General features: G+C 43.0%; 1 protein-coding gene across 1 annotated transcript in view; it reads right to left on the bottom strand.

The window, feature by feature from the left end:
• The window catches only part of CEP85L (centrosomal protein 85 like), a 273038-nt gene extending 256354 nt beyond the window's left edge, over positions 1-16684 (bottom strand). The window contains exons 1-3 of the mRNA XM_059941329.1: positions 16643-16684; positions 13910-14097; positions 1430-1590 (exon numbers count right to left, since the gene is read on the bottom strand). The gene's annotated coding sequence lies outside the window, so the exon portion shown is untranslated. The remainder of the gene's footprint in view (positions 1-1429; positions 1591-13909; positions 14098-16642) is intronic.
• Between the last annotated feature and the right edge of the window lie 8901 nt (positions 16685-25585).

Raw genomic sequence — 25585 nt, 5'->3', positions numbered from 1 at the left:
AGTTGTTTTGCCTGAGAGAAACAAACAAATGCTTAAGGGTAATAGCACTTAAAACATTCCATACAACACTTGTAAATTTATTCTCACATGTTCTCTGTTCTTTCACATGGACGGGGAACACCTGTTGGTTGGTGGTTCCTATCAGAGCCAGATAGCGTGTAAACAAACGTTACAATTTGTATTATTTTCATCCCCTTCAGTAACTGAACCTTGATCACCTAATTTGTGTCAAGTGGCTTCGGGAGGCTGCAGGCAGGCCGGGAATGTGCGCAAAGGTCTATCAGACCCTGGAGACTTCCTAGAAGTACAAGTCAGTGGGAGGGATAAGCTGCCACTCAACTACTCTTGTTGTACATCAGTTCAGTTTCCCTTCTGTTTTTAAAGTGGCCTTGGGGAATGGGACATGTGTGTTTACTGGAAAGAACAAGGGCTTGAGGGCCCAAAACACCAGGCCTGATTCTCTGTTCAATCACATAATAGCAGCAACCTTGGGCCGATCAATTAACTACTCTAATCTCGTTTTCTCACCTGTACAGTATAAGTTAACATCTCCTAGAGATTTTGCATGAGTTGGATCAGTGTCATCGGGGGGCTCCTGGAGTCAGATTAGTTAGGGTTCAAATTCTGGCTCAACCACGTATTTGCTGTGTGAATCTGGTCAAGTTGCTTAAAGTCTTTAAAGCCTCAGTTTCCTCAATATATGCAATATTCATACAAATGATTCCTATCTTATTGGGTAGTTGTGCCGAGCAAATGAGATTATCCTTAGAATGTAGCATAGTGCCTGGCACATAGCAAGTGTTCAAATGAATGTTAGCTGTTATTATAGCAAGCACCACTCACAATAAATTATTTCTGGTTCTCTTAACTAGGTTGCAGATTAATAGGATAGGAGGCAGTTGTGCTCGACGTGCCCAAAGGCAGACTCTTTTCTACACAAAGCACTTCATTCTCTTTTTCCTTTTTTCTCCTTTCAAGATTGTTCTGGTACACATTAGCAAAATGCCTTGGGGGAAGGGAGCCTAGAAAGGCTTTAAGTGTAAGTATTTCCTTCACAAGGAAATCCATGTGCTTTCAGAAGAAGCTGGGTCTTGGAAAGGGGCCAGTTAGATTAAGTGCCTAAGACTGTAAATAAAGGACAAAAGAAGAGACTTTGTGAGTCCAGATTTAAGATAGATCATTAATATCTTCATGAACGTTTTTCTTTATGTGCTTTTTAAAAAGTATGAATTGTGGTTGGTTTAGAGGTTGAATTTTATTTAAGAGGTAATTGCGTAGGTGTTTCAAACTATAGAATAATGTCCCTTTTGGTAGTAATTAAATTTTTAGCTTTGGAAAAATGTTCAGAGTTCAGATAATTAGCGTGAAGTTTTAGGCTGAGACCGTGGCCTTGCCCCACTGCTGACCCCAGGCAGACGCCCACACCTACCAGCCTTGCCTGAGCCCTCTCTGGGTTCTCAGGAGATTCTGCAGCTTCCTTACTTTGTGGGAGCGTCCTCAGTGCTCAGCAAACACATCTAGGACTGGGTGTCATCTTTACTGTCTGCGTGCAGCAGCGTTTCCCATCACAGGCCGATTCTGATGTTCACTCTGTGTTAGGAAAAGATGGACAGATTTATGATTTTCACTATAATGGCTTCTGCAGAGTTTTGCCATTTCTTAACTCCTCCACTTTTCCTTTTTGTAAAATGACTTTCTCATCCCCAGACATACTAAATGAATGTAAAAGTGATATATCATGGTTACCAGGGACTGGTGGGGAATAGGGGGTTATTGTTTAATGGTACAGAGTTTGTTTGGGATGACAAAAAAGTCCTGTAAATGGCTGGTGGTGATGTTTACACAACACTGAATGTACTTAATGCCAATGAATCATACACATAAAAATGGTAAACTTTATGTTGTGTGTTTTAGCATGATAAAAAAAATGCTATTTCAACAACACAGTTTCATCAATTTATATAGACAATATTTTCTAGTCGGAGAGTATCAGGTGGCCCAGGTTTTAACGGGCTGCCATTTGGAGATAGAAACCAATAAAATGCTGCCTTCCTTAGGTAGCAGGGACCCTACTAAGGCGACCAGAATGCTGTGCTCCCTTATTAGCATATTAATTCATTGCATAGAATTAGAGGCTTTGAAAGTACTCGAAGGTTTGCCATTTTTTGAAATTCTAAGCACCCTCCTTTCAATGTCATCACTTAAAGGCCAGGGTTTTCACAAATGGCTTAGTTGTCAAGAGAAGGATAGGTGTAAAAGACACATCTCACTTGTGAGTCAGTTCTCAACCTCTCATTCCAGTTAATGAAGGTTTTGATTGGCACTGTCCCATACCAGGATTTAATTGGGTCATTTATATTTTAAAAGCAAATTAATTCTCCTGGAAAAACATTAAAATGTTTTTGAACTTCTGGTGCTTGAAAAATATTGGTAAAGTCATCTCCTAACACAGGAATGGATTATTTTCTATTTTTCAGAGGAGGGTGGCTAGACTAAAGATAGGGAAAGGTGTCTTCGTGTGACTGCAGGAAGAGTTGTGCCTATGGAACTGTGGTTTCTTCTCTCCCTCTCCTAGTTTCCTTCTTCTCCCTCTCTGTCCTCGACCTTTGCTTCGGCATCTATTTCTCTCTTTCTCACACAGGCACAGTGTTATAATAATCATACTTTACATTTGTCCAGCATTCTTTCCTTGCCATTCGTTCCTTGAAACCACCCTGTAAGGTAGAGGGTGACTAAGGCACATAGTATTGCCATTTTACAGACTTTTTAAAATAGGATACAGAAAGGATAAGTGACACACAGCTAGGTATGGGAAGATGCAGTCCTAAAACCTGTCTTGTGGCTCCAGTCTAATCCTGGTTCCATAGCTGTAGCCCAGATTCCGGGGAGCATGCAGTTCATGGTGGGGACGGGGACATAGCACCACCAGACATACGGCTCCGGTGACTTTGACAACAGGCAGGTGTGGTGCTCGGCAGAGTCATCATTAAGCTCCCCTGAAGATCCTCCCAGGAGCTCCCATCCTGGCTGTTGATCAGCTCCCATCCATCCATCCATCTATCCATCCATCCATCCATCCTTCTGTCCAGAGTGAAGGGGAGTATAGGAGGTATTCAGTTGGGGGAGGCCAAGAGGCGCATATGCCCTCTGGATTCTGGAGACTCCTCTTAAAGTCTAAATTGACAACTGAGTTCAGCCATTTTTGTCCAGATAGCTGGTGATATGTCACAATAAAATTATTTCTCAAAGATAAATTCAATTGTCATATTGAATTATTATCCAGTTAATTCTAGCTACACAGATACTGCATTTGGGTAACAATTTATTTTTTAATATATTTATTTATTTTATTATTTTATTTTTTTGGCTGCGTTGGGTCTTCGTTGCTGCGCACAGGCTTTCTCTAGTTGCAGAGAGCGGGGGCTACTCTTCACTGCGGTGCGCCGGCTTCTCGTTGCAGTGGCTTCTCTTGTTGCAGAGCACGGGCTCTAGGCGTGCAGGCTTCAGTAGTTGTGGCACACGGGCTCAGTAGTTGTGGCTCTTGGGCTGTAGAGCGCAGGCTCAGTAGTTGTGGCGCACGGGCTTTGTTGCTCCATGGCATGTGGGATCTTCCCGGACCAGGGCTCGAACCCGTGTCCCCTGCATTGGCAGGTGGATTCTTAACCACTGTGCCACCAGGGAAGCCCAGGGTGACAATTTAAAAACATGTTTCCAGTTCCCTTCCCTCAAAGAATCAATTTAGTTATGTAAAAATGCAAAAGATTAACAAAATCACCTTAATATTATGATTAATTGATACCTGTCATGCTGGATTGTTATAACTTAAGAACACTTCACCAGCTTCCCCAATCAAATCTGTAGTTTCCCTTTTGTTGTATTTAAAAAAGAAATCTTGGTACGAGAAGCCTGAAAGAAAACTTTCAATGTGCACCAAACACATTTCTAGCTTTTATTCTCCATTGCTATTTGCAGTTACCCAGAGAGGGAAAGTACTGTAAGAAAAATACCACCCAGAAGGATCCCACTCAGGTCACAATTCACATACTTTTTCCTAAGATGCCCAACTGTGACAAGCAAAAGCCAATTCAAAGATAGATCTTTGGGGCACCCTCTGGTGGCTGAGAAGAGTCAGGAGCTGTGTCCAGACTCAGAAGGCCAGTGATCTTTGAGGCTTTTTAAAATGGCCATTACTAAATTTTTCCATTCACCATTGAAAGTGTATCCAGATCAGGAAAGCAGGAGGGAGTGGAAAGAATTTGGAATCACAAGACTTGGATCTGAGTCAGAGCTCTGTCATTTACCAGTTTTGTGAACCTATGTCTAGCTGGTCAGTTTCCACAGAGTTGAAGTTCAATCTGGAATTTCTCATTGGAGATAAGAGGCAATGTCAAAACTAGAGGGGTATATGATTCCATTTATCTGATCTGTCCAGAAAAGGCAACTCTATAGAGACAGAAAGTAGATTAGTGGTTGCCTGGGGTTGGGAATGGGAGTGGGGCTTAATTGTAAATGGATAGAAAAGGTCTTAGTGGGGTGATGAAATGTCCTAAAACTGGATTGTGGTGATAGTGGCACAACACAGTAAATTTACTAAAAATCATTGCAATGTATATTGAAAATGAGTGAATATTGTGGTCTGTAAATTATACCTCAATAAAGGTGTTTTAAAAAAACAACAGGAGGGAAAAGCAGAGTGGATAACTTGTAAATGTAGGTACAGAGCTAGGAAGCCTGGGTAACTGGGTAGAAGGAAAGGTGCATGTGGAGCTAGGATGGGGGTGAGCAGGAAAAATGCCTAGGACAGCTGCTGCGGTTTGGAACTTATTTTGTCCACTTTCCATTGTCCATAGCTCGTGCCCAGGTGGGTGGCCTGAGGTTCTCAGGCTAGAGGCAGAAAGGACGCTGCTTTCCGGCTCAGATTCCTATTGCAGGTAGAGGCAGGGCTTCCATGAACCCCAAACGGAAAGTCTGACCATTCAGGGGCATTTCTGATGGAGGGAAGACCATTAAAGCAGACAACTTGATGCAGTTGCATCAAAATGACCATTTGGAAATATAAAGACTGTGTTTTCTTCAAAACTTTTCTCCATCACAGGTAATTCAGTATGGTTGCGGAATAAGATGAGATTAAGGAATGGGCTGGGGAGAGAATGTCTATTTTTTACATTACTTACTAATAGAAAACTTGAAAGTGTAAGGATTTACAAAATTACCAGAAGAAAGTTCAGGAGAATATCTATGTAGAGTTGGGTAGAGAGAAATTTGTTAGGAACAACACCCAAACCAGAACTCTGAAAGAGGTGATAAATGGATTTGGTTAGTTTAATAAAATAAAATAAGAAGAGAAAGAAAAAGGAAAAGAAAAAAATAAGACACAGATGACATACTAGCAAATAACGTTATATCATACGTACCAAACAGGTACGTATCCTCAATGTAACAGACACTTACAAACCAGAGAAAAACGGGCAAAGGATGGGTACAGATAATTCACGAGAGGAAAAATAAATGAAGAGATACAATCTGTCAACATCTGAAACAGCATTTAACCTGGCTACTAACTAATAAATGTTATTAAGAAAACAATGAGCTATTTTTCACCTATGAGATTAGCAAAGATTAAGAAGATCGATGTTGATTATCTTCAGTGCTCTGGAAAATTGGTACAGCTTTCTGGGTAGTAATTTGGCACTACACTTCAAATGTAAATATGGATACCTTTTGGCCCATTCCATTTTGGGGAATTACTTTATATTAATTAGACATGTGTGAAAAGATATATACATTAGGATGTTCATGACTGAGGTACTCATAACGGCAAAAAAATAGAAAGGTTCTCAAACGCCCTTCAACAGGGATTTCGTTAGTATTGTACATCTATTCAATGCAATATATGCAGTAATTAAAAATGAATGTGATCTATATTTTGGGTCATGGAGGAAATGTTTACATTGTGTTGCTAAGTAAAAAATATCAGGGTCATAATAGCATAGATGATATGATTACATTTTTGTTTAAAATAATAGTGTGTGTGCCTGTGTGATGGATGGGAAGCTGCACCGCCCAGATGCCCCTTCACAAAAGGACTTGTTGCTGTTAGCGCGTTCAGGAACTGACCCAGCTGCAGATCTACCTGTCCCAATGTCCTGCCCTCCCGAGCAGGGAGGGTGGGTACTTCCTGATGGAGGTAAGGGTATAAGGCCGGTCATTTTAGCTCAAAAGAGAGCAATTCTGCTGGGCTATTTTCACCCCAGAGCTTCCTCTCAGGCCAGCCAAGGTTGCAACACAGCTCGAGTTCTCTCTCTACCTGATTCTGCTTTCATCCCCTTCTTTCCACAGGTGTTGACCCCAAGGACAGTTCTTAAGAAACGTCCTCCACAATAAACTCCATCTCAGAATCTGCTTCCCAGAAAACCCAAACCAGTGATTTTTATACCTATCCAGTGAACAAATTCTGGAAAAAATATTCAAGTATTTTGTGCTGGATGGTTTGTATGTCATAGTTTTGGGCATTGTCTGATTCTTTTAAAATGGGTATTTGTTATTTTTGTCATTAGATGAAGATAATACAGCAGTTTTTCATTCTGGAAAATAAAAAGAAAAATTAGTAGCTTGGTGTTATTCTGGTCAAGATGACCAAATCTAAGTATCCATATCGAAATGGCAGCGTCCAAGCCACCTGGTGTGCAGCCTTCTGAATGGGGAGGTGATGGTCTGAACACCCTTCTGGCCCACACCCTTCCTACTGCTCTAGGTCTTGGTTCTGGTAGGAGTTTTGGCATGTCTTCCACCAGGTTGTCGGAACACTGTTGAGGTTGCCTATGAAGTGTAAGATGCAATTTGGGAGGGATTGTGAGGACCCACTGAAGATGATGTGCGCCCACATGGACAGGAGTAGATGTACACAGAACGCCCCATGCTGATAAACTCTCAAGCCCCCAGGGAGTGTCTCCTTTTTCATCATGAGCAGGTGGAACATGTGTGCTGGGAAGGGAGCCAAATGGTATCTGCCACCCAGATTCCTTAGCTTAGAGCCTTGAACTGTTTGGCAAATACCTCATACTGCCTACACCAGAAGAATCTGTCTACTGGTTTCCCTCTGAGTGTCTTGTGGCCTTTCCAGATTTTGGCCATATCTTGTGGCCACGTTGAGGAATGTAGGGAAACTACAGGGTTAAAAGCCATTGCTGCTGAGAACAAAGTATTTTGCTTGGCTCACGCAGTCTTAGGAAATAGTGAATTAGCTATCAATTGTAGCAGAGACCATGAGTTGTTCCCCCAAATCCATTCTCCCCTAAAAACAAAGCCCAAGTTTTGCTGGCACATGGCTATCCAGCAAAAGACTACATTGCACAGCCTTCCTTGAAGCTAGATGTGATGAAATGAGTAAACTGTTGCCCGTAGGATGTGAGCAGAATCAAAGTTCCAGGTCACCTCCTTAAAGGAAGCACTTTCTCGTTTCCCCCTTCCTGCCAGCCGGGATGCAGATCCAGCATATACGGTGGTGAACCATATCCCACGTGGACCAGGGCAACACCTGGATGAACAGGCCACAAGAGAGAAACAGCCTTGGTCCCTGCTACAGTGAAACTCCAGAACCTCACAGCATCCCTTGACCACTTACTCCTGTACTGTTACACAAGAGAGAAATACATTTTTTATTTAAGCCTCTGAATTTTTGGAAGGGGGAAATGCAAAAACCAGTCATTGTTTTTATATTATACTTTTATAACTCTGTTATAGTGTTTATTATACTAATGTAATTACTTGTTTGCTTCTCTGTCTCCTTCTCTAGAGTCTTTCTTTCTTTCTGAACTACTAGCATAGAAGTGGCATTCCCTAAATGTTTTCTAAATGCATGAGCAATTGAATGCCAAGGAAAATTTGTGGAAAAGGAAAGCTGGAGAACTAAATACAAACTTTAATTTCACAATTTCATATAACCAAAGTTTCTCCAGGCCTCTCTAGCCTAGGGGGACAACTAGAATCCCATCAACACATGGGGACAAAAATTATGAATGCATAAGTACTCACAGCTTTCCCTTCCTTACCCCTGGAGGAACATTCTAGTGTTTCCTGCTTAGCATTCTACCACATCATCCCGATCCTGATAAAAATTCACACCCATCTTTCAGATCAGATTAATCCGTGTGAGGAGCACCACTGAGAGGGAAGGTTTGTCTCAGAAAAGGCTGCGAAAGGGAAGCGGGGAGCAGGAGGCCTGAGTGAGAGAGTGGGAGCCGGGGAAGAAGGGGAAAGGAGATTTAATGAGACTGGAGACTGTAAACTGCATTTCCTTTTGAATGTCACTTGAGAGATACCAGTAAAGACCAGAATTAATGTGCTTTTGATGGCTGGTCTCTGCTCTCTGACAACAACACCATAGAAGAAGACAGGGCAGGACACTGGCATTTTTTCCCCAACAACATTTACAGCTCCAGTTTCACTGGCTTTTAGCCCATCTCTTCATGAAGGGCCTCAGCCCGTTCCCTAGTTCACAATTTCTTTCTGAGAGTCCTAGATGTTTTCTCTCTTGTAGCCATGAATTCCAACCCTCATTGTGATGCTGGCCGCTCATGAAGTCACAGGAAGGCAACCCGTATCCTCCGTGACTGCCACAGCTATCCCCAGGAAAGCCCACGTCTCTGCCCACAGCATGGTCTTCGCATGCTCCAAACATCTTCTGTCCTGGTCCCCTGGTCTTTGAGATTAACCAAGGAACTGGTGTCTGAATTACAAGTCCTTCTCATCTTAATTTTTCTCCCAGATGCATATGAAAAATGAAAAGTTCTTGGAATTCCCTTGTGTTCCAGTGGTTAGGGCTCCACACGTCCACCGCAGGGGGCACAGGTTCGATCCCTGGTTCAGGGGCTAAGATCCCATATGCCGTGTGGTGAAGCCAAAAAAAAAAAATTTTTTTTTAAAGTTCTTCCTTTCTTCTTCAGCCAAAAAAAACATCATGCAATTCAAACTCTTGTGGTCCTAGCCCCCAGTGCAAAACACATGTCAGAATCAAGCTGCCTCAAGCTTGGACCTGGCATTAATCAAACTAACCTGCAGCACCATGCAATGAGTTTGAGGTCCTCGCCAGCTCGTCAGTCATGGACTAAACACCTGGAAGGTAACACACTTGAGCTGCCAACCACAGCTGCCAATACTGGGACTCCCGGGGTCCACGTGCATCGGGAGGAGGGTTGACAAAACTACTAGTGTAATTCCTCAGTCTGCTGGACTCATAGTACAAAGATACAGCTGAAAGTGGTTTCTGAGCTTTATTAAGCATTAGTATGTAAACAAGCCAGAAACCTATAGCCAGATGACTGAATTTCGAATATTCAGGAAACTGAATTGATTATAAACAAGACTAATGACTTACAAAAATGCCCTTTGTTCTTGATGTTTGACAAATATAATTTTGCTCCAGTTGTTTAAGATACAGCTTCTCACGGTTGGTGAGGAAACAAATCTGCTGTGAATGTGCAAAGCAGTGACAATGCATAACATGGGGCCTTCGGGCAGCGACCACATGGTTCACGTCTGCTGACAAGTGAGATCCCTGCTAGACTGCGCGTGAAGAGGCGCAGGAGTTATTGGAATTTGTTTTACCAAGGGAGAATTAAGGAATATTTACCAAATGGGTTTTCTGTGTATCCATATTTACTAGCAAAATCCCAGTGTGAATAAGGCCATAAAATCAGTCATTTATTCAGTAGTCCATGTGAGGCACTGTGCTGAGTCCTGATACTAAAACAGAATATTTAAAATAACTGTCGGGACTTCCCTGGTGGCACAGAGGTTAAGAATCCACCTGCCAGTGCAGCGGACATGGGTTCGAGCCCTGGTCCAGGAAGATCCCACATGCCATGGAGCAACTAAGCCCGTGCGCCACAACTACTGAGCCTGTGCTCTAGAGCCCAAGAGCCACAACTACTGAGCCTGCGTGCCACAACTACTGAAGCCCGTGTGCCTAGAGCCCGTGCTCCACAACAAGAGAAGCCACCACAATGAGAAGCCCGTGCACCACAACGAAGAGTAGCCCCGGCTCGCTGCAACTAGAGAAAGCCCGTGCTCAGCAACAAAGACCCAACACAGCCAAAAATAAATAAATTAAAAAAACAAACAAAGAAAACTGTCATAATGTGTGGTCACCTTATGTAGAGTACAGAAAGCCTGTAGCTATTTGCAGCTCCCAGCATTGCAAAAGCCGTGCAAAAAATACAAAGTAAAAAGAGTGTCTATATGTGCATAACTGAGTCACTTTGCTGTACAGCAGAGAGTGGCACAACATTGTAAATCAACTATACTTCAATTTAAAAGAATAAAAAAATAAAAAACAAAAAATGCAAAGGAAAACACACATACAGGCACGCGAGCGTGCACACACACACACACACCAGTGCTTTATGAGGGTGGAGAAGGAAGCTGTTTCCCTCTAATTAAATGATATATTCTCTAACCTTTTAGATATTTGAAAGCTAATTTAAGCTCTGAAGAAACGGTACGTCTCATCTATTGGGTCATCTTTGGGATGCCCCCGGGTGACTGCGGATACCAGATGTAATCATTGAAGTGTCAGCATTTTTGTTCTCCTTTTCTGCAGTGATACAGAGAGCTCCATTGTCTAGTCTCTCAGGCGGCTCTTGCTGGCAGATTCCATGTAAAATCACAGAGGGCAATTCTCCTTCGTTGGGGATAGGGACGCCGGGGGTGGAGCTCCCCTCTGCCGAGAGTGCCACTCGCCCGGCCCCAGGTGCTGGGAGGAGACCGAGCTGGGGGCCCGGCACCGGGACAGAGCTCAGGCTCGGCACCGGCGGCGGGGCAGGACCCCCGAGCTTCCCAGTTTCCCTAGGCCAGCCAAACCTCTGTGTCTGTGCTGAAAATGCAGCCTGGAGAGGCTCCTCTCGGATGACACCTAGAGGTGACTGAAGGAAACGGAATTCTGGGTAACTGGAAAGAACTTGAGTAGAATGAAAGCAAGGGTTGTCTCCCCTCTGGGTGCACTTCTGGGGCGTCTTGGGTGTGCTCTAGGTGGGGTGGGCTGGTGTTAGGGATAGGAAGGCAGCACTGACAGCTCTCCTTGGGAGCCTGAGAAAAATCCAATTAGATTTCTACCTCACAGGATGAAACAACAAAAACGAAATATTTCAGATGGATTTTTAAATATGTAAACAAATAAGACCACAAAGGAATAAAATAAGAGAATTTCTCAGTAAAAAAAAAAAAAAAAAAGACTGTGGGCAGAGCTGCAAAAACATTTAGGAGCCCCAACCGTACTTTTTGACTGATTAGAGGTGGAAAGCAAGAGAGAAGGAAGTGTTAGGGCCGAGAACCAGATCTCTGGCCTCGAAGATCTGGGGCTCCTGCATCCTTCTCTCTGAAGTAGAAGCAAGGAGGACATTGCCTGAATCACCCATCTCTCACCCCCCCACCTGCCCTGGCTGCTCTGTCATCAAACTCTCAAACAAGGCAGCCCCTGAATTCCTTACTATGACAATTACTTCATTTTGCGGCAAATATTGAAAATACTTTTGAACCAAAACGTAGGACACCAGATCCCTGGGTGGTCTAAAAGTGGAGGCAGGGCTGTGCCTCCAAATAAGGGTGTAAGGTCCTCAAGATGGTTCCGTTTTTAGGACTCCAAGGGTGTGCTCAGAGGTAGGACCTGAAATGCTGGAAGCTCTTTGGTGGGGTGTGTTCCAGGTCCTCAAGTCATTATGAGAGCCATGTGTGACCTCACAAACGCACGTTGATAAGACGATTTATCTGGATAAATCTCAGGATTCCACAATCTCCACATGTGGCCTCTGAAGGAATTCTTTTTCCAAAACCATTTTTAGTCTCATAAAGTCCAAAGAAACTCAGAAGGGACTATCTTATTTCTTTCCTTTTCATTAACTAGGGGAAAAAAGTCCCTAATGCATTTCCATTCAATAGGCTAAAGTCCCATTTCCAAGCTAATTGGAAATTGCATGGAACAAAACATCAGTACAGACCCTTTAGCCAAGGTGGGATCAGGAGGTGCCGAGTGCCCACAGCTGAGGTGCTATGACCAGGTGCAGGCAGCGGCTTCCAAACTAGCATATAAGGGAGCAGTAATCATCTCTCTCTATATTCTCAGGCAGTTGAGAGCTATGTTATTTAAGGTTCCATGGGAAGTTATCAATTGTATTGCTTAAATTAATACATTTTTAAACACCTCCCATCTAATCACACTGTCTTCTTTTGAGTTCTGCCTCTGGCTGTGTCTTATTTGTTGGGGGATGGAGGGTAATTCTCTGTGTCGTTTCTACATGCGTTGTAACAACTCTTGTCCCAGACCGTTTTTTCAAGGATATTGTACACAAAAAAGCCTTGGAGGATAGAGATAGAGTCTGTTTCAGGGGCTGAGGGCAGATTTGTTTTCTGGCAAGGATAATAAAGGTAATGTCTGTCTCTGGAACAAAGGTTGGGCAGGTTTGCTAAGAGCCCACTATAAGATCGGAGGTTTTCTAAGCTCACAGTTCCTCAGTGTTGACATAAATCCACTGTGTGCATAGCACCCGCCTGTGCCCACCTCGGCATCACCCCTATGGGACTTGGGGCTCAAGAGGAAGCCACGAGAATGTGAAGCTCATGCTGCCTGCTGTGCTGCGAGTAATAACGCCCTTTGTCTCTGACCAGGGGACGTCAATGCCAGCATCAATGAAGCTGTGACTGGCTCCCTTGTTAGCCTGCAAAGAGGGTAAAAATTTCAGACTCCTCACGATATTGACATTACTTTGTCTTGTCATCTCTTTGGGTCATCATTGGACTTGAAGTTGGGGGGAATGCTGGTGAGGATGTGATAAGGACAACAAAAGCAAATTAAGTAGCTAACGTGAGTTTAACGTTGCTCTCGCCAGGGTCCTGCTGGCCTCCTGGCTGTCTTTACTCTTTCCTTGCCCGCATCAAAGTGAGCATCAGGCCAGTGCACGGCGGGGCACACCCTGAGTTCTACAGTGTAGTGAGTGCCTCTGGATACCAACCACTCGGCAATCCATGATCTGTTTCTTACAACAGTTTTGGAAGTAAGGAAGTATCCCTGACCTGAGGCTGAGAAGGGTTAAGAAACTTGTACAGCAAACTAAAAGTATCTATAGAAAGTATATATATATCCATATGGAAAGAAATTTGAATTGTGTAGTATAAAAATTACATTTTCTCTCTCTCTAGATTCCGACCTCATTTTACCTAAAGAGTCAGATAAAAATATAATGTGACCTGTATGTATAACTGAATCACTTTGCTGTATATCAGAAACTAACACAACATTGTAAATCAACTATACTTCAAAAGAATTTTTTAAATAAAAATAAAAGCTATAAGATCTCTGAAAAAAAAATAATGTGACCTATAGAACTTAAAATAATGTGGTTTTTAGTTTCAGATGTCTTAATGAGGAAAAGTAGATTTTGCTTCTGTGTTCTTTTAAGAACAAAGTAGAAGTAGAAATTTAAAAAAAAAAAGAAACTTGTCCAATATCACAGAACCTAGCGATAGAGGCAGGATTCCTACCTGTATTTATCCGGTAGCAAAGCTCACACTCCTCCCACCACAAGCCCCTGCCGGCCAAGTTATGCAAATGAAGTTTCCAGGGAAAACGGAAAATGTTGCAGTGGTTATGTTGGCCAGTTTGCTTAACTTCCTCTCCTCAAGTGACTGCCACTACCCCATTTCCTGATTTGCTGCCCTATTTTATTTGATGCCTATTACTGCCAATCCACAGCAGTTCCTCCGCCCTTTTCCATTAGCATCTCTTCTTGAATGTAGAGATATTAATGGTATTTTTTCACAACTGATTTAGAAATCTGTGTGTGTGGAAATGGGCTGAGAAAGACTGAGTTATGCGTGGTCTAAGACAACAATGACAGGAAGTATAAGTTGAACTGACCCTTGAGAGCAATGAGAAAGTAATCCATGATCTCAGCTTCCGGTCCGAGGGGTTCAATACGCATCCGCTGGAAGCCTGAATTGGGAGCTCACGTCTCCACGTCTTCTCCGTGGGGGCCCGTTTGAGGGTTGGCTGCCGTCCAGCTCTGTATTTCCAGGAAATGAGGCTTCGATTCCTTACAGTGTTAGCTTTAAAGGAAAGGCACATCAATGTTTCTTGAAAGGGGAAGAATGTTTGAAAAAAAGCTGCATGAAAAGATAGAAAAATCCACAGCCCGCTTTCATTTTCAGTCCCCCTGGCACCAGCCTCTGCAAATGTACTGGCTGCGAAATTCCCTGTGGTCTGTGAGCAGGTGGTGGAACATCCAGATTTCCAAGCTCCTCTGTTTTCCTCGAATTCACCAAACTTCTCAGCCCTGGGAATGCCTTGGGGCGCAGAAAATTTGAAAACAAACGTGTGTTTACAAATTCACCCTCACCACCAGTTGTAATATTACTGTATTTTCCCAGTAGAATTTTTATTCAGTGCTGCCTTCAGGATAGTGTCAAGGGCAAACACACTCTAAAATATATCGAGGGGACTTCCCTGGTGGCGCAGTGGTTGGGAATCCGTCTGCTAATGCAGGAGACACGGGTTCGAGCCCTGGTCCGGGAAGATCCCACATGCCGCGGAGCAACTCAGCCCGTGCTCCGCAACTACTGAGCCTGCGCTCTACAACCTGCAAGCCACAACTACTGAAGCCCGCTCACCTAGAGCCCGTGCTCCGCAACAAGAGAAGCCACCGCAATGAGAAGCCTGCGCACAGCAACAAAGACCCAACGCGGCCAAAAATAAAGAAATAAAATAAATAAATTTATTAAAAAAAAAAAAAAAAAAAAAAGAAGCCATCTGGAGAGACAGAGATGCAAAAGACCAGAGACTATAAGAGGAATAGAGAGATGGTTTCTAAACGCTGGGGAATGAAAAATATTGCTACATGGGAATAACTGGATTGATCCCAATCGCTGAGGCTAATCAAGAAGGCCCAGTGTCAGACAAGAAATTTGAAAATTCTTTTCTTTCTACTTGGATGTTTCTTCTTACTCAACGGTTCTCATTCTGTTCAGGCCATAGAGCCTGGGTTTTCTGACTGGTGAGGGAGTAAAATAAAGAGAGCAATGATGAGAAGGAAGACGGGGAACAGGCCTGGCCTGGGAGGGGACACCCAAGGCCGGCTCCTTAAGCAAAAGTCAAGAATGAGTGCAGCTTTGAGTCTGTTTACCAATAGCCTATGGCCACTTCTACACACAGTCAAACCCACCACAGGCCATCGTTCTGCTTGATGTAAATCACCATCACTCTACGTCTCCTCACTCTGAATGACGCTGCCGAGCCAGACGACGGCGGAGCACTAGCTTCTCTCATCGTCCAAAATCATTAGGGGTGTGTGTGTGTGTGCGTGCGCACATGTACATGCTCACATGTGGCCAAAACGTAGAAGTGAGAAATCCCCAGCCCAGTCAGATATGGCCTTCAGTATTATTTTATTTTGGCTTGTGGAACAAGGTTTATTTCTTGTTTATGTTTTAAATTTGGGTTTTTTGCTTTTGTTTTGGTGTGAAAAATGTGACACAGCTTTTAAAGTAATAGTATCTTAAGACAAGGTATGAGATGTCATGAAAGTTGGGTATGACCCGAATATGACTCTGTGTATTTCTTTCTAATACGTGTATTTCTGCCTATGTCTCTGGGCCTGGGCACATCTTGCTCTGCTTTTGTTCCTGCATCACTTCTTTTAAACTGTCTCTATTTGTCTACTTCCATCTGTCTCCTCTGTTTTTGCCTCTTTTTCCCACAATTTTCTTTTTTCCCATTCATTTATTCAAAGTTACATTAAATGGCAACCACTGTATATTGTTTCTAAGAATTATCAAATTCCTCTTCCCCCCAACTCTGAATCAAGTAGCTTTTTCATGCAGGTACTTCAGTTGATCTTTGAAAGTTCAGTGCCCTTGAGAAAAAAAATGTTGACTGTTTCCCTGACCCGGGATGGAGTTTTCCAGAAACGTCCGTCATGTCAACCCTCTATTGATATACACAGAATGCTGATGCCTTTCAAGGCTGGTGAGAAATAAGTCGGTAAAACGAGAACCCGGACTCTCAGGTGCAGAGAGGAACGAGACAATGTAAAAATGAAAAGACATGTAAAAATGAGACATTTAATTATACTCTCTGATTTTAAACTTTGAAACATGAAACGCATAGCTCTATAAAGCATGGAGCAGGAACTGAAAATGTGACAACCTGGTCAAAGTTTGAATTTTTCCAAATCTACAAACAAGGTTTTTTGATCTTAAAACGATTCAGACCTGTGACTGGGACTTTCCCTAATTTGTTTCTCAGAAAACAGACCTCCGACGGGCCTCAGGCTACAAAGCTTCCAGAATCCTGGACACCAGTGAAATCTTCAGAGCCAGCCGGCACCACCTCGCAGGCAGTCAGTATTGAATACACACGGGTTGAAATTCATTAGAGAAAAAATAAGTATGCTGGAAATTAGTTTTACCCTAGAATATACTACTGCACTTTCTAAGAATCTCTCGATTGCCTATAATGGCTGGAAGGCCTCATGTTTCACACCAATAATTCCAGTATTAGTGGGAAACTCAGAAGACATGAGGAAAGACTGAATTCATTATTAATGAAGGACTGCCGCCCTCTAAGGAAACACAGTGCACTTAACGCCCAGCTTACCTCATCTTCCGTCAATAAATCCATGCTCTCTAATTGTAAACAGCATCCCTTGGTAGACTCCCTGGAGAGGATGACAGCCAATTAACAAGCACACTTTGGCCTTAATTAAGCTGCTTTTTCCTGTCTGTGATACTACCTCAATATCAATGGAGCCGGTTGATGCTTTTACTCCCATTACAGAACTGAATTCCAAGTTAATTCTTTTAAAACACGATCCAGTTAAAGCTTTTATTATCTAATGAAATGCATATTTTTTTATTTTAAATGAGAAGGGGAATTCACTTGCAAGATTAATTTCTTTTTTGCCTCCTTTTCCCTCTCCTTCTTAACTCATGGTCTAAGAGGGTATTAGTTTGCTAGGGCTGCTGTAACAAAGTGCCACAGACTGGGTGGCTGAAACCCCAGAAATTTATTTTCTCAAAGTTCTGGAGGCTAGAAGTTTGAGATCAAAGTGTTGGCAGGATTGGTTTCTTCTGAGACCTCTCTCCTCGGCTTTTTTTTTTTTTTTTTTTTTCTCTCCTTGGCTTTTTGATGGCCATCTTCTCCCTGTGTCTTCACATCATCTGACCTTTGTATGTGTCTGTGTCCAAATTTCCCCTTGTTATGAGGACACCGGTCAGATTGGATTGGGGCCCATCCTAATGGACTCATTTTAGCAAAATCACCTCTTTAAAGGCCATTTCTCCAAATATAGTCACATTCTGAGGTACTAGGGGTTAGGACTTCAACATATAAAATTTGAGGGGACACAATTCAGCCCCTAACTGTGAGGATGTGGTGACATTTCCAGGGAGAGGCAGTAGAGTATATGGTTAAGGGCACTGCTTCCAGAGCCAGACCGTCTGGGTTCAGATCTCAGCTTTCCCACTTCCCTGTGTGACTTTGGGCAAGTCACTTAAGTTTTCTGCCCTTTAGTTCCTCCATCTGTAAAATGGGTTAATAATGATGCCTCCCTCAGGGGGTTTTTATGAAAAGTAAATAAGTGCTTTATACATAGAAAGCCCTCTATAAATGTTTGCTACAATTATTTCAAGCTTTTTCCTCAAAATGCTTAAAGAGGGCTTGTACATTTTCCTCATAAGGGAAATGAATGCTGTGTAAATGTACTATAAAAATGTGAAGAACATCTTGATTCCCCACGGTGTCACGAATTGAGATGATTATTTTAAAAATTTCTTTTACATTCTTTTATACTCAAAATTTCTTTTATACTCAAAATATATAATGACTCTTGTGTTATTAGGGCATGAAATGGATTTGGGCCATATGTGGCAGATTTCAGTCAAGACTATACCCTCCCACCGTCTTCACCCCAGTCCTATATCTTCTCCTCCATCCAAACCAAAGCAGGTTTCAAGTGTGTGGCTTGTTCTACCTGAGCAAACCTGGTCCAAATTCAGATGCCTTCATTTTTACAGCAAAACCCTAATTCTGGACCAATATCCTTCTTTACTGCTATACACTGGTAGCTAAGTATTTCTGGAGAAAATGTCTGACCGCATGGGTAAGTTCTACTAAAATATCATGATCTCCAGCCTCTCCTGGGCCTTCTGCACCGCTGCATCTTTCCCTTATCCCGGGTCCTCATCATCTCCCATTCCCCTAGGGAGCTATTCCCCACTCTTACCTCTGCATCTGAGTCTTGTACTCAAAGCGCACCTCTCTCTTGGCCCCTGATAACTTTTTTGCTCTTCACCAGGAGCACAGTGGTTCTAGCAACACCAAACTGCTTAATTCCACACACACCACGTTGACTCTCCTCTGGGCCTTTGCTCTTGCACAGAAAATGCCTTCTTTTCCACCAGGCTCCTCTGCCTTTGCCTGACTTCCTTTCACTCTTAGGACTTGCCTCAGACATCGCATCCTCCTCTCTTAAGCCCTCGTCCATCAGCAACCCTGCCTCACCCGAGCTGGATGGCGCTCCTCCCAGTGCTTCCGTCACTCCCTGCACACGTCTCCAGCACTGTTCTTTTGACACTGCTATACAATTTATCTGTTGATGTATCCATCTCTCCCAATAAACTGAGCTCCTTGCAGTCAGAAGTCCTGTGTGTTCATTACTGAATTTCACTGTCCAGCACAGTAGATGTTCCAAACGAGTCCTGTCTTTCCTCCAGTACACAGGCTGTATTGAAATCACTTGCGTTCTAAGCTCTTGAGGGACAGGGGTCAGACTTAACTGTTTTTCTTCTTTTGTCAATCAGGGTTCTTAGCTGTGAAGAACAAAACCCATCTGTGTTGATTTAAGTATGCAAGGATTTTGCTAAAAGGAATTGGGTAGCTCACTGAACCAGTGGGAAAATCAGAAAGTAGGTATGAAAAAAGGAAACTAAAAGCAGCCAGGACCACACTCAAAATCACACCACCAAACCAGGCCACCTGATGTCCAGAATGCACTGCCTTCCCACTGGCACTGCCGACTGTTCCTGGAAATGACAGGCTGCTGCAGCATCTGCCACAGGCCTCCCTCTTGGTGGATTATCCACCCCCCCTACTTCCTGGCCTCTCTGGCTCCCACGTGCACCAGGGTGCATGCACCTGATTGGCTAAGCCTCAAAGTGCCCATGCTCAGAATGAAGGTGAATAGCTGATGTTTTCAGCCTGGTCAGAGATGGTGAGGTAATTCCTCAAATAAGGAAGGTGGCTCAGATAATGGTGGCCAGACAATAACAAATATCTATTACAGATCCCTCAGGCTTAGCACAGTCTGGCAAACAGTAAGTGCTAAGTAAACGCAGATTAAAAAGTAAAGTATGAATGAATCGCCTCTAATTGTGTTTCCAGAAACCCACTTTTTTTATTGAATAAATTTGACATAATAACATTGTGTAAATTTAAGGTATACAGTGTGTTACCTTGATACATTTATATATTGCAATATGATTCCCATTGTAGAGATATTCATCACACTACATAATTATAGTACAACACTGTTGTCTATATTCATTATACTGTGCATTAGATCTCTATGGCTTATTCGCTACTTGTTGCAAGTTTATACCCTTAAACAACATCAAACTTGTCCCCCCACCCCAGTCCCATCTCCTGGTAACAATTTTACTCTCTGTTTTTTACAAGGTTACCTTTTTTAGATTCCACATATAAGTGAAATACAGTATTTGTCTTTCTCTGTCTGACTTGTCTCACTTAGCATAATGTGCTCAATTAAATACAATGAAATATTATTCAGCCATGAGAAAGGAGCCTATCCTGCCATTTGCTCCAGAAACCCACTTTGCCAAAGGGGAATCTCGACCTGGCCCTACAATCCATATTTTTGAGGAGAAGGAGACGGGAGGGAAAGGATGGGAGAAAAAAACACTAATACGTGTTAAGTGTCTGGGATGTGCCAGGCACTGTGCAGACACTTTAGACACATCCCTACTAGTGATACAGTCCTTGCTAGATTGTAATGTGCAAGAGTGATACCAACCACGTCTGTCTTACCATTTATCATATCCCCAGTGCCTAGCACAGTGCCTGGCATACAGTAAGTAGGTCCTTGATAAATACTTGTTGGTGTTGAACAGTCCTACAAAGGTGAAACTGTGCCGTTTTGTTGATGTTCAGATCAAGTACCCCTGGCAGTCACAAAGCTAGTGAGTAGCAGCTCTGTCTGGCACCCAACGCCATGCTCTTTCTATTGTCACACCTGCATGGACGCTAAAATCTGGATTGCCAAAATGCAGGCTATTGGGAGGAGTGATGTTAGCATCATGGCAGAATAAGATGTCCCTTATTTTTGTCCCCCTTTAACATCTAAGATTTGGCCTCTATCCATGAACAAAAGTGCCTCTGGGAGCTATGGGATCCAGCACCATATGCCAAGGGACCCAGAGGCATCTCACCCACCCGTGCATTGGGTAACAGGCAGACAGACACTGGTATGGGCTGTGCAGCCAGCAGGAGCCTGTGAACCAGCTCCAACCCCTCTGGGCCACAGTCTGAGAGCACCTGGAAAATGCTGACTGGGGCAGATACCCATGGATGAGAGAGCCTTAGTAGAAGTTCAAGTTTCTAGAGGAGAAGTTCCAGCACTCTGTTGGCGCAAAAAATAAAAAATAAAAAAATACAAGTTTGGATGTGTTGGAGTGGGTAAGAGGAACTTTGCCAAGTTCCTCCCCTCCAAGGCAGCCCAGCTTAGAGAAGGAAGAGCCCAGGGATCCCTCTGGTGGGGGGCTGGGGGAGTGGTGAGTGAGTGTCTGGCTGTCCCAGCTGTGCAGGACGCTGCTAAAGAAACCATCTCTCCAGAGCTGCACCCAGAGCATTGAAGCAAGAGTTCCATGATTAGGGGGAGGGAGGAGGTTGGGAAAGAGGCAGATAAGAATATCAGAGGGCATTAAAGGGACACGGTTCCTGCTGACTGTGTTCTAAACTCCAGCAGGAAGCCTGCTTATGAACTGCTGGGGAAATCTCACCAGAGGATCCCCCAACTGGCTTGTGGGTACCCCTAACACCCTGAGGGCCAAACCCACACCTACTGTAAAACTCCTACAAGAAAACAGTGGTTTCTGTAATGACCTATATGGGAAAAGAATCTAAAAAAGAGTGGATATATGTATAACTGATTCACTTTGCTGTACAGCAGAAACTAACACAACATTGTAAATCAACTATACTCCAATAAAAAAATTCTTTTTAAATAGGAAAAAAGAAAAAAAAAACAGTGGGTAAGTTTCTTGACATAGGCCTTTGCAGTTTTTTTGGATCTGACACCAAAAGCAAAAGCAACAAAAGCAAAAATAAGCAAGTGGGACCACATCAAACTAAAGAGCTTCTGCACGGCAAAAGAAACCATCAACAAAATGAAAAGGCATCCTACCAAATGGGTAAAAATATTTGCAAATCATATTCCTGGTAAGGGGTTAATATCCAAAATATATAAAAAATTCATATAACTCAATAGAAAAAAAAACACAACGATTTAAAAATGGAGAAGCTGAATAAACATTTCTCCAAAGACATACAAATGGCCAACAGGTACATGAAAAGATGCTCAATGTCACTAATCATCAGGAAAATGCAAATCAAAATCACAATGAGCTATCACTTCACATCTATTAGAATGGCTATCATCAAAAAAAAAAAAGAGAGATAACAAGTGTTGATAAGGATTTGGAGAAAAGGGAACCCTTGTGCACTGTTGGTGGGAATGTAAATTGGTGCAGTCACTATGGAAAACAGTATGGCGTTTCCTCAAAAAATTAAAAATAGAATTACCATATGATCCAGCAATTCCATTACTGGGTATATAGCCAAAGGAAATGAAAACAGGATCTGCACCACCATGTTCGATGTAGCATTATTCACAGTAGGTAAGATATGGAAACCACTTAAGAGTTTATCAATAGAGGAATAAAGAAGATGTACACATAAACAATGGAATATTATCCATCCATGAGAAAGGACATCCTGCCCTTTGCAACAACATGGATAAACCTCGAGGGCATTATGCTAAATGAAATAAGCCAGACCAAGAAGACAAATATTGTAATGATATCACTTATATGTGGAATCTAAAAAAGCTGAACTCATAAAAACAAAGAGTAGAAAGGTAGTTACCAGGGGCCGGGGAGTGGAGGAAGTGGGGAGATGTTGATCAAAGGCTACAAACTTACAGTTAGAAGGCGAATAAGTTCTGGAAATCTAATGCACAGCACGGTGATTACAGTTAATAATACTGTATTAGATACTTGAAAGTTGCTAAGAGATTAGATCTTAATTGTTCTCACCACAAAAAAGAAATGATAATTATATGATATGATGGAGGTACTGGCTAGCTCCATAGCAGTAATCATACACTATATAAATGTATCAAAACAACTGCTGTACACCTTAAACTTACCCTATGTTATATGTCAATTATACCTCAATGACAAAAACATAATGCAGGCTATTGCTTGTGGGAGATTCTGGGCGTTTTTTTTAAGCTTCTGATTAACAAAAATCTATCTGAGGACCTTGTGGATTGGAGTCTGACTCTCTGTCCCCATCTCCCAAAGGAATCGCGTGATCGAATGTATATTCTTTCAGAGTATAGCTTCTATGAAACGGACTCTGACCTCATGGCTCAGAGGGTGTCAAAGCCCCGCTGCCGCCGGCTCTTCAGGTACACATTATCAAAGTCTTCAGAAGATGGAGCCTGTCCCACAGTGATCGAACGGGGCGGCCCCTGAGGTGCTCCCACCCGCTCTGGTCCACCCCTCAGCTGGCCTGTGTGTCTGCTGGAAGTGCCCGAGGAGGCTGATTGTGGAAGAAATGTTTTCGTCATGAGAGCTGAATGCAGGCAGGTCTTCAGCTTCTGCTGGTGAGTTTAGGCATTCCAGCCTTTTCAGTTCCCCTGCCAGAGATCCTTCATGCCCCCTAGCGGTGCGAGCAGCAGAGAGACCGGGCTGGTCTACATTCCCTTTCCGGGGGACTTCGCTCGTCAGAGCCACGTTTGTTCAAGGCAAGTAAGCACAGGAAACAGACAGACAAAAACCCCTTCCGGATGGTTATCTACGGTCCCATGACTGAAAGCTTTTTTTAAATAACATCTTTATTGGAGTATAATTGCTTTACAATGGTGTGTTAGTTTCTGCTTTATAACAAAGTGAATCAGTTATACATATACATATGTTTCCATATCTCTTCCCTTTTGCGTCTCCCTCCCTCCCACCCTCCCTATCCCACCCCTCTAGGTGGTCACAAACCACCGAGCTGATCTCCCTGTGCTATGTGGCTGCTTCCCACTAGCTATCTATTTTACGTTTGATAGTGTATATATGTCCATGCCACTCTCTCACTTTGTCACAGCTTACCCTTCCCCTTCCCCATATCCTCAAGTCCATTCTCTAGTAGGTCTGTGTCTTTATTCCCGTCTTACCGCTAGGTTCTTCATGACCTTTTTTTTTTTTTTTCCTTAGATTCCATATATATGTGTTAGCATATGGTATTTGTTTTTCTCTTTCTGACTTACTTCATTCTGTATGACAGACTCTAGGTCCACCCACCTCACTACAAATAACTCAATTTCGTTTCTCTTTATGGCTAAGTAATATTCCATTGTATATATGTGCCACATCTTCTTTATCCATTCATCTGTTGATGGACACTTAGGTTGCTTCCATGTCCTGGCTATTGTAAATAGAGCTGCAATGAACATTTTGGTACATGACTCTTTGAATTATGGTTTTCTCAGGGTATATGCCCAGTAGTGGGATTGCTGGGTCATATGGTAGTTCTATTTTTAGTTTTTTTAGGAACTTCCATACTGTTCTCCATAGTGGCTGTATCAATTTACATTCCCACCAACAGCGCAAGAGGGTTTCCTTTTCTCCACACCCTCTCCAGCATTTATTGTTTGTAGATTTTTTGATGATGGCCATTCTGACCAGTGTGAGATGATATCTCATTGTAGTTTTGATTTGCATTTCTCTAATAATTAATGATGTTGAGCATTTTTCATGTGTTTGTTGGCAATCTGTATATCTTCTTATCTTTGATAAAGGAGGCAAGAATATACAGTGGAGAAAAGACAGCCTCTTCAATAAGTGGTGCTGGGAAAACTGGACAGGTACATGTAGAACTATGAAATTAGAACACTCCCTAACACCGTATACAAAAATAAACTCAAAATGGATTAAAGACCTAAATGTAAGGCCAGACACTATCAAACTCTTAGAGGAAAACATAGGCAGAACACTCTATGACATAAATCACAGTAAGATCCTTTTTGACCCAGCTCCTAGAGAAATGGAAATAAAAACACAAATAAACAAATGGGACCTAATGAAACTTAAAAGCTTTTGCACAGCAAAGGAAACCATAAACAAGACCAAAAGACAACCCTCAGAATGGGAGAAAATATTTGCAAATGAAGCAGCTGACAAAGGATTAATCTCCAAGATTTACAAGCAGCTCATGCAGCTCAATAACAAAAAAACAAACAACCCAATCCAAAAGTGGGCAGAAGACCTAAATAGACATTTCTCCAAAGAAGATATACATATTACCAACAAACACATGAAAGCTTTTTTTTTTAATTAATTAATTAATTAATTTTTTGGGGTGTGTTGGGTCTTCGTTTCTGTGCGAGGGCTTTCTCTAGTTGCGGCGAGTGGGGGCCACTCTTCATCACGGTGCGCGCGGGCCTCTCACTGTCGCGGCCTCTCTTGTTGCGGAGCACAGGCTCCAGACGCACAGGCTCAGTAGTTGTGGCTCACGGGTCTAGTTGCTCTGCGGCATGTGGGATCTTTCCAGACCAGGGCTCGAACCCGTGTCCCCTGCATTGGCAGGCAGATTCTCAACCAATGTGCTACCAGGGAAGCCCATGAAAGCTTTTTAATGAGGAAATGTCCTCCAGGAAAAAAGTATTTGCACACATTTGATGGAAAATAAAAAGGGCCCTTTGGCTGGGCCGCACCTCGCGTCCTCCACGGCAGCCTCCTCAGCGTGTTCTACGTGGACGGTGCCCAGAGCCCAGCACCGGTGATGGCCCTCCTGGCGTGGCGAAGTACAACTGCCCTGGAGTGTTACTGCATCTTCTTAGGTGCTGAGCCAGGGCTGAGGCGTGAAGGAGTCCCCTGCTTCGGATATGGAGCAGCTGCCCGGGTCTGCTTGTAGAGGAAAGGGACCTGCGCTCAGCCCAGCACTGTTGCCCTGGCTTAGTGCCCATACGAGAGGGCTGCCCACACGTTTCTTTCTGAAAGCACATGATGACTAAATGGGAGATGAGCCAAGGCCCTTATGACTTTGGCCTTGCCCTGACACAGTCACATTTCTTTTGGGAGCTGTCATGATATAGTTGACGGGACACTGGTTTTGAAATCAAACACTGCCTCCTTCGGAAGCCATTTGTTAGCTGTGTGACCTTGAAAAATTAACACAGTCCCTCTGATCATGTTTCCATCTGTAAACAGGGTTAATGATACGTTTCTTACAGAATTGCTGCGAGAACTAAAT

Source organism: Balaenoptera ricei, chromosome 12 (genome assembly GCF_028023285.1).
Source record: "Balaenoptera ricei isolate mBalRic1 chromosome 12, mBalRic1.hap2, whole genome shotgun sequence".
NCBI lineage: Eukaryota > Metazoa > Chordata > Mammalia > Artiodactyla > Balaenopteridae > Balaenoptera > Balaenoptera ricei.
Note: the sequence above shows the minus strand (reverse complement) of the source record. Positions and strands in the feature narration are given on the sequence as shown.